This window comes from Raphanus sativus, chromosome 3, assembly GCF_000801105.2.
Source record: "Raphanus sativus cultivar WK10039 chromosome 3, ASM80110v3, whole genome shotgun sequence".
Lineage (NCBI taxonomy): Eukaryota > Viridiplantae > Streptophyta > Magnoliopsida > Brassicales > Brassicaceae > Raphanus > Raphanus sativus.
In genome coordinates this window covers 17,012,955-17,025,570 of record NC_079513.1, presented here as the reverse complement: position 1 = coordinate 17,025,570, position 12,616 = coordinate 17,012,955, and the positions used below count along the sequence as shown (strand labels likewise).

General features: G+C 28.9%; 1 long non-coding RNA gene across 1 annotated transcript; it reads left to right on the top strand.

The window, feature by feature from the left end:
- The first annotated feature begins 11,304 nt into the window (after window positions 1-11,304).
- LOC130510209 (uncharacterized) lies at window positions 11,305-12,384 on the top strand. Its single transcript, XR_008943880.1, has 2 exons — window positions 11,305-11,707; window positions 11,912-12,384. It is a non-coding gene; the product is annotated as an uncharacterized LOC130510209 (long non-coding RNA).
- Window positions 12,385-12,616: the final 232 nt, after the last annotated feature.

Below are 12,616 nucleotides of genomic sequence, written 5' to 3'. Positions count from 1 at the left end.
ATATGGACATATATATATATATATACTTATGTATTCATCAAAAACAATAGGGTCGTTTCATATAGTTTATAGTCATTCGCTGGATGTCACAGAGACATGAATGAGATGGACCTTTGAAACTGTAGCTACCGTATTGCATTTTTCATATTGAGGTTAAATAATAATTTAGAGTAAGAAAGTACAATAATGATAGATAAAAAGTACAGAAAGATAGAATAGAAGAGAAGGTGGAAACAGGATTTTTTTTTTTTTGATCGAATGATAATGGAGGATTAAGGCACACATGAAGTGTACATGTAGTCCATTTGCCAAAGGGCCAACCTTTGTTTCTCTAGCTCACCCTATTCGTCATCAGTGTCTCCATTTCACTACTTCTTGATTGACATAGTGATTTACTTTGGAACTCTTTTTAATATGATTACATATTGTACCGATGTTTAAGGAGCTATTTTTAGTACCGATCAAAGGGAACTTAAAGAGAAAACTTACTATCATACAGTCCAACTCAACAACTAACCAAGGGGTTAGACATCTAACTGACTAATTGCATTTCATTAGACATCAACCGGTTGCACACTCATACATCAATTTAGTTTGTTAACCCCTAAACTTTTGGTAGAATTAATTGATAATATTAATTCAAGTGGTGATTTTGGATATCAGCCTGCCTCCAGAGGGATCAGAAAGTGGCTTCTTGCACTGTTGATTTGTTATAATTTCTGGACATAAACAATAACCAAACATTCAATGCAAGGTGTTTTCGGAGAAAAAAACAATACTGAAATTGAAATTAGAACCCAAAGATGGCTAGAAGTTTAACCACTAATTAAAAATTCTAAAACTTTGATTGAAAACATTAGTCTTCCTGTCAGCAAGATGTTTTGATATGCAAGCCTGATGCGGCCTGAATAAGCCACTTGAAAGCAGTTGATTGGCATGGACATTTTCTTTTATAAGAATGGATCTTTCATGTACAAAATCCAGCTGATACTTTTCGAAAAATCACTTATTATGGCTAAGGGACTAGTAATTTGACCTGTTACAAAGCATGCTTTAACCCCAAGATTTCAAGCTAGAAAAATCATCTACAATTGGTAACAACAATTGCAAAACTATCTAGTTATTCAGATATATTTTATCTCTCTTGTTTATTTAAATTTTAGTTTTTCTATTTCATCACTGGAATCGTCAATGTAGTGGCTTATGGGTTAGCTAAATAAGCTTTAAATTTGTTTGCATCAGGTCAAGTCTAAAGAGTTTTTATAAAACTGACGGTTGAAAAAAAAAAGTTTTTGTATATCAATCTTATCAGCTATAAATTATAGTTACTAAATCAGATAACTTCTCATCTGTAAATACCAAACTCTTTTCAGTGGTCATTTTCCGATGAATAATTTCTAACGAGCTGTGTATTAACAAATTTAGAACGATTCTTCAATAGGATGATTAGTAAAAATAAGTAAATTTCGTAATATTGCCGGTCTAGCGTTTGCTCTTCTTAGAAAGTTGGTCTCATGGCTTCTTCGTATTGGAGCTTTCTCGAGAGATAGTGACGGTGTCTTTTATTTATTTTTTTGAGCAAATAGTGACGGTGTCTCTTTGGGAGGTTTTATCAGTTGCATCCTACTCTATTGTGGTGGGCCCCTTCGTTTCTAACGGATTTTCGCCTCAGTGGAGCAACATAGAGCCGTCCTTTAGTTCTTAAAGGCGGAGTGCGAGCAAGAGATAACAGATCTGGTTGTCTTTTTTTGGTGGTGGCGCGTTTCAATTTCACAGCCTTTCCAGTGTCAAAAGGCGGTAAGTCTGGGTCCGTATTTTGCAGGCTGTCTCTTGTTGTGCAGGCAATTGATTTCCGAAAGAAGTTGTGGTTTCCTCCGCTACCCGATTTTCCTGTTGGTTCTTAGAGAAATGCTCCTCTTCGTGTTGTTGTCTTGGCGGTGATGTGCAAAATTAGGGTTTTAGCTTCATGGCGATGTGGCTTCGTGGCGAGGTTATTTCTCCGGTTGCGGATCAATTAGCGTCGTATCTGGTTTTGGATACTTTGCTCTGTGAATCTTTTATGTTTGTGAATAGGAAGCTGCTTGGCAAAGAGTTTTCAGGTTGTTTGGGCCTCGAGAGTTAGGGGGCTAAATCTTTTCGGTTCAACAAAAATCACACTCTCCTCCTCTCTTAACCGTAGGGACGCTGTGGTTCGGTTCAGTAGGGTTGGGTGGTTTACGGGCTTGCCTGATCATTGCCCCGGCATTTCAGTTGTTTTTCCAACTTTAGGTGGTTTTTATGGAGCTGCAGGAGCCGCTTGCATCTCAGTTTCAAGGTTTGGCCGGAGTAGCGGTATCTCGTGGTAACATTAGTCTCACCTGTAACCGGATTTACTGCTGAGGCGTAAGCTGGTCCTCTTTCTTAAAGATGTGCTCAGTTGCTTTTTCTCATTAGTGTTAAGTTTAGTTTCGTCATCCTTTACTTCTTTGTTTAGTTTTTGGTCTTTCTGTCTTCTTTGTCTTCATTGTATTTCTCTCAAAAACTAAAATATGGTATAAATTTAACATTTAAACCGAGAAAACATGAGATGGAGTCTCTTCCAAATCGCATCTGAGACACTTAACATCCAACGCAATTCCTCTTGTTCTGAGGATTAAAGTAAACATAATAAAAATTTTACTATGATATTATCATTAGAATTTTTTATTTATTCCCAAGATAATGATAAATTACAGTTAAATCACTAAAAATATTTACTAAAATTAATAATTAATCACAAAACATGGTTAAATATTTTCATGCTTTTGAAATATTTAATAATTAACTAAATATTTAAAAAACTATATACCGTAATTTTTTTTTTTAATAAAATATATTTTATTACGTAAAATAAATATGAAAACATTTATGTATACATAAAAAATATATATAGAGATTTATATTTATTTGAAAATATTATAACTTAAAACATTTTTGATAACACAATACAGAAACTTTTTAGATAATGATGATTATAAGATTAATAATTTTTTTAATTTATAGGAAATTATATATTAGAAAATATAATTTAATTATTTATTAAGAGAAACAAAAACTTTATACGCTCTATATATATATATATATATATTTAATGTTTTAATATTACTAAGGTAAATATAACAATGATAAACTACAGCTAAATAATTAAAATTATTTATTAAGATTAATACTAACCATAAAATTATAAGGAGAATGAAAAATCAGTAAATTTACTTCTCAAATAATAATATTTTCATGCTTTTGAAATATTTAATAATTAATTAAATATTGATTTTATACAATATATTTTTATTTTAATAAAATATCTTTTATTACGTAAAATAAATTTAAAAACATTCATATATACATAAACTATATTCATGGATTTATATTTATTTTTAAAATATTTTTAATATAAAATATTTTTGAATAACATGATACATTAACTTTTTAGATAATAATGATTACAAAATTAATGAAATTTGTTTCTAATTTATGGGTAATTATATACTAAAATCTAATCTAAAATCTAATATAAAAATGCTATATATATTATAATGTTTTAAACTACAGGTTATATCTTTTCAAATATTTCTCCTTTAATATATAGGGGATTTATATATAATTTTTATTCTCTTAAACTAAGTTATATATATTACTGTTCTCTAATTTTATAAAAAAAATCTTTTTAAATATAGAAGCCAATGTTTATAGTTTTTGACTAAAAAGCCAATATTTATAGATGGTTGATTTAACTACCAAATTAAGATTTTTTATTATATATGTTTACTGGAATTTATTTTTCAGGAATCGGAGCTTTACCTATAAAACAGGATCGTAATACAGCTAGTAAAAGAACCTAATAATTCTCTAAAAATATGTACGAACCTGACAATGAAGATGGAGATTCACAAAGTCAAGATTTCTTAATCTTTACAATAATGAAACAATCGTGAAGGCACTTACGAATTTTCCAGCCCACTTAGCATATACTCCCTCCGTTTCTTAAAGAGTGTTGTTGTGACATTTTTCACACAGATTAAGAAAGTTGTTGAAATATATATAAATTGTAATTAATTATACCTCTTTGACCAATAGTATTTTAGATAACAAAAATTATTTATAAAATCAATGCAGTTTGCAAATAATTTTCAGCTGAAAGTTAGTATAATTTACATTGGAATTGTAAAGTGGCACTATTTGTGTAACAAGAAAATGAGATTAGAGTGACACTTATTATGAAACAGAGGGAGTAACTAATTAGTGAAATTAAACTTCAAAAACAAGGAGCCAATTATTAAAAGCCAAAGCATATTATTGAAATAAAGGAAAATAATTGGAAAAAAAAAAGAGCACGTGTGAAGTTGAGCTGTGAAGGCACACAAAATAAAACGTCTTCTTCTTCTCAATTATTGTGTTAGAAATTAGAATTGATCTTACCTTCTAAGTTCGAACTTATGAATGCTCGTTTTTTCTGGTTAATCGGGAAAATTGTAAACAAGAAAATCTATAACTTATCATTATTATTTATTAAAATTACATTAAAAGATATATTTTTTTGAAACAATTTTTCTTTTTAAAATAAGGATTAATTTGAAACGGAAGGAGTATAATGCAATGTCTTACCTATACAAGCTAGAAATTCAAAATGTGATCTAGGGGGGAAGTTTATAAGCTGTTTTGTAAAAAAAAAAGATTTAAGTTCCAAAATAACGTTAAGGGCTAGACATGTATGTCAAGTAATAGTGTAATACTAACGAAAACAACTTTTGAAGTAATTTTCAAGAACCTCGAAACATCCAGCAGACAAAGTGCATGTGAAATATTTACCTATCCATCTTATTTTTTTCCTATTAGACAATTGATTCCTTTTTATTGTGGTTGATGATATACTACTTGGAATGATTTGACTAGCGAAGAATATGTTACTTCATGAATTTTAGGATTCTTCTTCCTGAATGGTGGTTTTAATCATACTAATTTTCATTGCAACAAATTCTGGAGGAAAACCCATTAAAACCAATTAAGTTCGTGATGCCGTGACCCGTGATCAAACATTTTTAACACTAAATCTAATGTAAAACTACTTGGAATCGTTTGACTAATGAATAATATGTTGACTTCATGAAATTTTCGGGCTTTCTTCCTCGAATTTTGGTTGTTACAATCATATATACCAACTTCAATTCCAACAAAATCTGGAAGAAAATGATCTAGTACAATTAAGTGCGTGATCAAACACTCTATTTATCCGTAACTCATCACGGAAAATAAGAGCGGTTGGGGGCACAATGAGTGCCACCACTTTCCGAGAGAGGTACTTGAGTGGGCATTCGAGTATTTTTTTTTTGTCTCTCTAATTCAAGTTCTACTATATAATTAGTTTCAAAAAAAAAAGTTCTACTATATAAATCATAGTATGAAATGTATGCGTTTGTTTAATAGTATATCCAAGAGTGTATTATGATGATGCATTCCCCCGCCACCGATATGCGTTATCATTTTATTACAACTAGAATTTGATCCTCGTCCTCGCACGTATGCTTGACTTAACATATGTTCAATTAAATTCATAAACCACTAATTTTACAAAAAATATTCCATGTAAATTTTTATGTTCTGTAATTTGGCGATTTAGTTAATTCCATGAAAATTTTATTTCCTTTAATACATGTGACTTAGTTAATATTCATACAATATTAATAATGGTATATGAATATCGATTTGGTTAGATAAATTTTGGAACTGTAATTAATTAATTTAAAATGATTTTAAATACAGTTGCAGAATCTGTAAATAAAAAATACAAAAATATATTTAGTTTATCGTCAATACAATGATTAAATATGTAAATAAAAAATATTGTTATCCATGTTTCCAAACAATTTTCATTTAAACTGATATCTATGTTGTCTAACAGTGCCAGAAAGTACTTCAGTTTTAATAATATACTCCTTCCGTTTCAATATAATTTATGTTCTAGAATTTTCACACTTTTTAATAAAACATATTGAAACTTAGTAATAAATATATAATTTTCTGTAATTTTATGTTTTATATATTTTTAAACCAATAAGACTTTACAAAATACAATTATTGTTTTTAAACTTCATATTTTTTCATTATTAATTGACAAGAATTATATTAAATATATATTTTTGAAACAAGATTTTTTTCTAGAACATGCATTTTTTCGGAGGGAGTAGATAAATATAAAAAATTGTAAATTTATAATCCCTTTGTTTGGAGACAGAAGTTGGACCAATAACTTTCCATTGTCATATACTTATTGATGTTTCTTTTACTTTTGTTTTTGTAAACTAATGTTTCTTTTACTTTAAATTTTAGTTTTTCCTTAAGCGAGAGCACATGATCTTTGATTAATTAGGCAGTATTTCAAAAATAATATATGAAAAGGGTTAACTTTGCTGAATGTTTATATAGTCATCCATAACTAGAAGTATGTAGCTTACAAAAAAAACTAGAAGTATGTAAACATATAAAATAAAATTATTATTGTTAATCAGTTTATAAAACGAACGGTAGAATAGTACATAATTTATAAATAAATTATTATATTGATTAGACTATATGATTCTTAATACTGTGTTCGTATATATAATTTTTTTTTGAACAACGTTCGTATATATAACTATACACTTAAGGTTGTGCATCCAGCCTCTGATTGAGCAGTGTGAATTTACGATTTTTTCTAGTCTGGCAGAATTTACTTGCTACTCAATAGTAAGACAACTCTTGCTTATAACAGGAAAATAATTACATCATAGGGCAGTTTTATGTTTTCTATTACAGAATAAGACTCTTTATTCTGCGGGTTTGCAACTCCTCCGGGGGTTAGGTCTGGTTCCAATAGTGATCCGGGTTTAACGATTTTATTATAAAAAAAATAAGACTCTTTATTGAATGGGACGGTAGGTGTCAAAATTTTATTGGATTCATATTTTATGTTCTTTGACCTTTTCATAAACGGTCGTTGCCTCGTTCGCTCCGAACTTGGTTGTTGTCTGCCATTAATCTATTTCTGTTCCTCGTAACTATTTGATATTATTTCAATTGTTTTCATGGTCAACTACTAATTCTTTTCGTGTGTTTTAAAGTTTACAGCCAAGCCGAATAGTTGACTGTTTTATCGATAGACGTTATCTTCCTTTTCACTTGCTAGGAAACAGTGCATTACATTTTTTTGTTGATCCGGAATTTTTGGTGGGCCTGAGACCCAACCATCAAATCTTCAGAGGCATGTCCATCAAACCAGACAAATCTGGTTACTAGTAGAAAAAATAGATATCCATATTAACTGACCACACAGATAGATAATGAATGAATTAGATTTTGGAAAATTGTCATTTAAATAACGAATTTCAAATTTGGTTGAAAAAAAACATGAGCTTTCATTTGGACCATTTAAAGCACCAATTTTCATTAACAAGTTATTTTAGTCATAAACTTTCATTGACTATATCATTTTATTCATATTGTTTGACAATAGTTATAGTGGACTAACAGTAGGCCTAAAATGATTTTTAAAATTATTTTTTTGTCCAAATATAAATTATCTAACTTTTAGAATAAATTATTTAGTAACTAGAATTTTTTTTATAAAAATAAATATTGAATAAATAAAATATAATTTTCGTTATATTCTAAAATAGTTAATTAACATATCATTAGTTTAATAATTATTTATTAAAAAATATAAAGAATATTTATGTCAGTTTTGTAACTATTCATAGAGTTTGGATTATTTTTCATTATTTTATTGTCAAAGTTGATGTTTCTTTGGCAAAATATAAATCAACGTTTTTTCAAAAGATTAAATATTAAATATTAAAAGTATATTTTTGATAACAATAACATTAATAATAAAAATTATTTATATAATTTGTCAAAAAAAATTGAACCATTGAAAAAAAAACGTTTACATTAGCATGAAAGTGATGAAGAGAAGACAACAATTAAAACAACCAGGAAACATTATACTTATAGGATGAAAGAAAAAAAATAATCGATACAATTTGGAACGAATGGGAAAAATGAAACTATATAGTTTAAAACTTCTTACATCACACGAAAATAAAATTTGGTCATAACTTGTGAAAGTCAAAATAGTTCTAATTCTATTTCCAGTTAGCAAGTTCAAAAACTATAATATTACTTGGTCAATCTAGGTTTAGGATTTTCTCCAGTGGTTAACATGGTGGATCGTAATAGATGATCGATTCACCTTTTGGTATTAATCGGAAAGTATTCCAAATTCAGGTCACGCATGCAGTAGCCAGTCCACTCTCTAGCACTAGGTGTGTTACTCCAGGGGCCGATAAGATTTATCAAAAAAAATAATGATTCGAGCTAAAATTAATAAACATACTACATATAAGCAAATTACCTAAAATCATGAAGAATGCGATATATCAGCAAAATCACTTCATAAATAATAGTATAGAATTGACCCAAAAAAATAATAGTATAGATTTTGATAATATTACAATATATCTAAATTAGTTGTTTGACTTTATATATTTCAATTGTAATATTACAATTTTAATAGTTTATAATATATTTTAATTTGACTTTTTATCTTTATTTTTAATAATACTAAAACAAAAGTATTTAAATCAACAGTAATTAATTTAAATTTATTAAATAAATTTTCAGAAATATAAATAACTATAAATATATTTGATAAAACTAAAACTATAAAAAATTGATTAGATTTATTTGATAAAAGTTAATGTTTACACTACTAATACAAGAAAGTTACTGTAGTTTACTAGTTACGTTGTTCATTGATGTGATTCAGTGTCCGAGCTGAATTTTTAATTTTTTAGATTTATATAAAATGAAGTTATTTTATAAATTAACTGCTGACTAATATCTTTTACAATTAACATATATAAATAGGTACGATTTTGAAAGTTTATATAGAACTAGATATGAACCCGTTGTGTTGTAATGGGTTTTGTTTGATATCTTAATTTTATGAAAACCATAAAAATGAAAAATATTTTAGTGAAATTGTATGATTTTGCATGTATAATGTGAAAAATATTCTTTGCCATTTCTAATAGGTTCCATTTTCAAAATTATTTTTTTTTCGATATCACTAATATTTTTACAATTTTAAAGTAATGACAGATTTTTGTTGACACATTCACAATCTAATTTTGTTTAGACTTTTGAAAAAGTTAATATCATATATTTTAAATATATAGAATTAAAATGTCATAAACCACAAAAAGTAATTAAAGCTTGGTTTTTCAAAGTTATTAATTTTCCTTTCCTAAATTTCTTTAAATCAACAAAAGAGAGTCGTATCATATTTTTTACACATGTCACAATGTTTTTTTTAAATAACAAATAAAATTCACTTCCTTTTTACAATTAATTTTTGTTTAGATTTTTTTTAAATTGAAAATTACTATATATTTTAAAGAACCAAAAAAAATATTTGATTGTAATTATCTTTTTTTCTAAATCTTAAACCAAAAAAATTGTAAAAGAGTGTTTAATGTTAATTTTCATTTATTCGAATCCTAATTAAAAGGTCATAAACCAAAAAAACTATAATCTTATTGTTGACATATTAACACGATTTGTAAAACAAAGTTATAGTAATTTTCGTTTTAAAAAGTTCTATATCAAAACCGATTTGTACAATAATGTTAACATTATTTTTCTTTTCTAAAATCATGAAAAGATAATTTTTTAAAAATATATCTTATGATAAAGCTAGTTACTATTATTTACAATATATTTCTTCAAAAAAGGAAAATTATTATTAAATAATTATTTATATAAATAAAATTATTTAACACATGTCACAATTTTAAATATAAAATTGACATGCGTTATAATCATGTTAATTAATAACTTTGAAATATCAAGTTTTATATAATAAGATTTTTGATTTTTTAAAAAGTTTATGATGAAATACGTATATTAGTATAAAGTTCGTGTTGAAATAGAAAGAAGTGACCGAACCTGAATGCAAAAAAGGAAAAACCTTAAAATTTGTTTCTTCAAAAAGAAAAAAGAACGATCTTTTGGTTGTTTTGTGTTAATGAGGTTAACCTTTTGGTTCGTCAATTTATTACCACTTCCATTTACGTGAATGTCCTATATACCAATTCGAGTCTCAATGAGGTTAACTTTAGCGTGTTGTCATTTTGACCTCCTGGTTTTATCTGACATGACGTCGTAACATTTATTTATATTCCTACGGCTACTATATTATTTAATGAATGTTTGACCAAAAAATAGTTTTCTGAATAGTGTTTAACACTCCAGACACAAATTGTGTTTAGTACTGAAAAACCAAAAAGAACAACAACTACTATTCAGTTCAGTTAAAAAAATCTAAAATTAATTATTATGGTTTAAAATGTTAACTACGGGGTGGTGGGCTAGTGGTCTTGAGGTAGTTCTAACGCCGATAAGAACCCGGGTTCGAATACCCCCTATGGCCACGAAATGTTCTACGCCCTCTCCAAATTTAAATTTAAACGCGGCGTTGGTGCTGGGCCCTTGGGTAATGGGTATTAGTGACGGCTGGTTCTGGGCCAGAGGTGACTACGGGCCTATGAATTGCGGAAAGCTACGGAAGTGTCTACGGATCTACGGGTTGCGGAACATCCCTGTTAAAAAAAAATGTTACTGAAAATCCACCACATCTTCTAACTATGCAAATAAATCCTCTTAAAGTCAACAACTTCAGATTGTTATAGAATATCTACTAAATCGTAAACGAAACACATAACAAAACTAGTTCAACACTTATCTTATAAATTATGTTTGTGTTTGGTGCGAAATGTAACATATACATTATTTTTAGGGTCCACGATTTTGGATTTAAAAGTTTCAAAATTAGCTTAGTCAGAAAACAATGCAACGACTTCTTGTATGGACACATTTTAAGACCGCGCATCAAGATCTCGATTTTTTTTCATTAACATAAACAAATTCAACTAATCCTACAAACTACCCTTTTGATTGTGAATCCATATGAATGAAGAAAGAAGATTGCAATCCCTCTTTGTATTTTGCATACGTGAATGAATTTTGAGTGAGTGAAACTCTCATTCAGAATCTCAAATAACGTCGTAATATTACATTGTTCACAGTAAAGAAAAAGGTTGTTGCAAAAATAAAAACTGTGTGTAACTAATCAATTTATCAAAGTTATCAAGAATTTGATATATATTTCTTAGAAGATTTTATTTTTATAGAATATAATATTCAATTTTAGTGTGGAAAGGAACAACAACATTGGTAAAAATATATATTCTCTAGTATGAACTGTCTTTGTGATTCTTTGAAAACTCCAACAGCCACTAGAGAGAGAAAACAAAAAGATCAGTGTGTCCAACGAGCATTAATTTTCGGCGCCGGAAGAAGACCGGTAGTGTAGTTCCTTAGGAGTTAGAAGTTTTGAGGAGATCCTTCGATAGTCTGGAAGATAGTGCGGTATGGATGGACTTCTCTGTTGGTGGTTAGTTTGATGGGCTTGACAAATATCTTTATTTCTTTTTGGTGTGTGGTGCTGGTTGAAGCCGCTTCCATCAGATTTGGTCAATCCAATGTCTTTTGAGTCGTTTGTGGTTTGTGGTTTGGTCCTTCCTGCTCATCTCTTCCCTGATTTCCGGTTTTCAAAGGACGTATGCTTTTGTCTTGTCAGTTTTATCCTTCTCAGGTATTACTTTCTCCGCTTTCTTTGTGTTTAGTGGATCTATAGATGCGATTCGTTCTGTCTTGGATTGTGTGGCATGCTTGTTCGTATTTCTTTGAAACAATGGTCGTTGCCGTTCTGATTTACTTTCGTTAGCAACATGTATTTGCTCAAGGCTTGACCCAATGGTTTTTGTTGTATATCTCCGCCATTTCTTTCAATATCCAGTCTCCACTCTGTCAATTAGGAGTCTTTTTTCTATCACGGTGGTTTCATGTCTCTGATATCCTGTCGATGCCTCGTTCTTAGTGGTGAAGAGGTTTTATGCGATGAGGCTATGTTTCTTTAGTTTGGGTCTGGTTCAAGAAAGTGGTTCTTGTCATCTTCATGAGGTTTAGTGTTCTTGTTATGGTTTCAGTCAAGCTGCGAATTAGTTTGGGTTTGGATGGGTTTTTGATATTATTCTTATGTTTTTGATACTTGCTTCTGGCTTCATTTGGCGTTTTCAGATAGTGTCTTTAAGGCTCTTGGCTCTTCCAGCGGTTATGTTGATGCTATTTGTATAATTATGATTCTGATGGAAAGATTTGTATGGAGATGTTTAATTTTTAGCTTGTTTTCAATGTCTTATGAAAATGTCGGCTTATGGTTTCAGTTGATATCTATAGAAATATTTTCTTAAGACTTTTTTAGTCTTAGTATTTTGATCAATCCATACTAATATAGGATGTGATGATTGTGTATGGAAATCTTGATTCTTCTGTTGTTAATTCTTAACCCAAAAACTGTTCTGAATTTTGTTAACATTAGTGACCTTTTGTAAAAATAATCCTTTTTAATAATTTATGTCAGTAAAGATAAAGCATGTACTATGCATAAGAAGGCATGTGTTGATCTCGTGGATAACTCGACTGATTAGTAGACCTTTTTCTT